Source organism: Dendrobium catenatum, unplaced genomic scaffold, assembly GCF_001605985.2.
Source record: "Dendrobium catenatum unplaced genomic scaffold, ASM160598v2 fragScaff_scaffold_1519, whole genome shotgun sequence".
NCBI classification, from domain to species: Eukaryota; Viridiplantae; Streptophyta; class Magnoliopsida; order Asparagales; family Orchidaceae; genus Dendrobium; species Dendrobium catenatum.
This window is the reverse complement of record NW_021319981.1, coordinates 411976-412993: the sequence shown is the minus strand read 5'-3', so window position 1 is coordinate 412993 and position 1018 is coordinate 411976.

Genomic DNA, 1018 nt, shown 5'->3' with positions numbered 1-1018 from the left:
TCGAGTCGGGCTTGCCCGGAGCAACCGTGTGGATCCCCCACCACACTCCCTTTAGTCCCCACTCACAGGATCTTCTCCCGCCCAAACTTCACCCGTTCCTCACTCCCTTTCAAGCTCTCTCTTCAAGTCTCCCCCCACAAGAACGAATCTACAATGGCTGCCAAAGACACTTACAAAAGTTGTCATGCCATAGCTTAAATAAAAGCTCTCAAAACAAGCTCATTAATGCAAGTTATCGACATTATCGTCTAGGATGATAAGCATATCGTCCTGACCGATTAGTTCAAATTCAGCTCAACGGCCTGGGACGATTTGGGATGATCATAAGAAAATTGTTTATATCGTCCTGGCCGATCTCACGATCATCCCGGCCGATTAGTTTAAAGCCGATTTTAATCATCCTGATCATCACCCTAATTTGGTGCTGGCCAAACTCAATCGTCCAGGCCATCATCCTGGCCGATCATAAGATCATCCCGGATGATGTGATCGTATTAATCAGCCATTAATAATTTCCAAATAATACCAGATCAATTTAGGTATGATTGATTTAGATTGTCCTGGATGATATAAATACCATCCTGGCCGATTTCCTAAAATAAAGAATACCTAAACTGATTATGGCGGCTGATTCTTTATGAATTGAGAATATCGTCCTGGCCGATACAAGTATCGTCCAGGCCGATGTTTTTATGATGGCTGCCTTAATGAGGATGCCCTAATTCAGGTTTCTGATTTTGGACATATCGTTCCGGCCAATATTACCAAAAATAGAAATCTTTTAGGGAATAGCAGGAAATCTTCCAAGTTACAAATCAATAGGTCACACAACAAATACAACAGACTCAAGAAAAGAAAAAGATTACAAACTGACTCAGACCTAGTCTACCCAATCTTGAGCTGGTTCCAAATTGCAGTCCGATCGTGTGAACCTGAAATGTTAGTAGAAAGTAGTCATAGAGAAAAAGAATGTTTGCTATCATCAAAATCATAAGTCATAGATCCGCAACATCAGCAC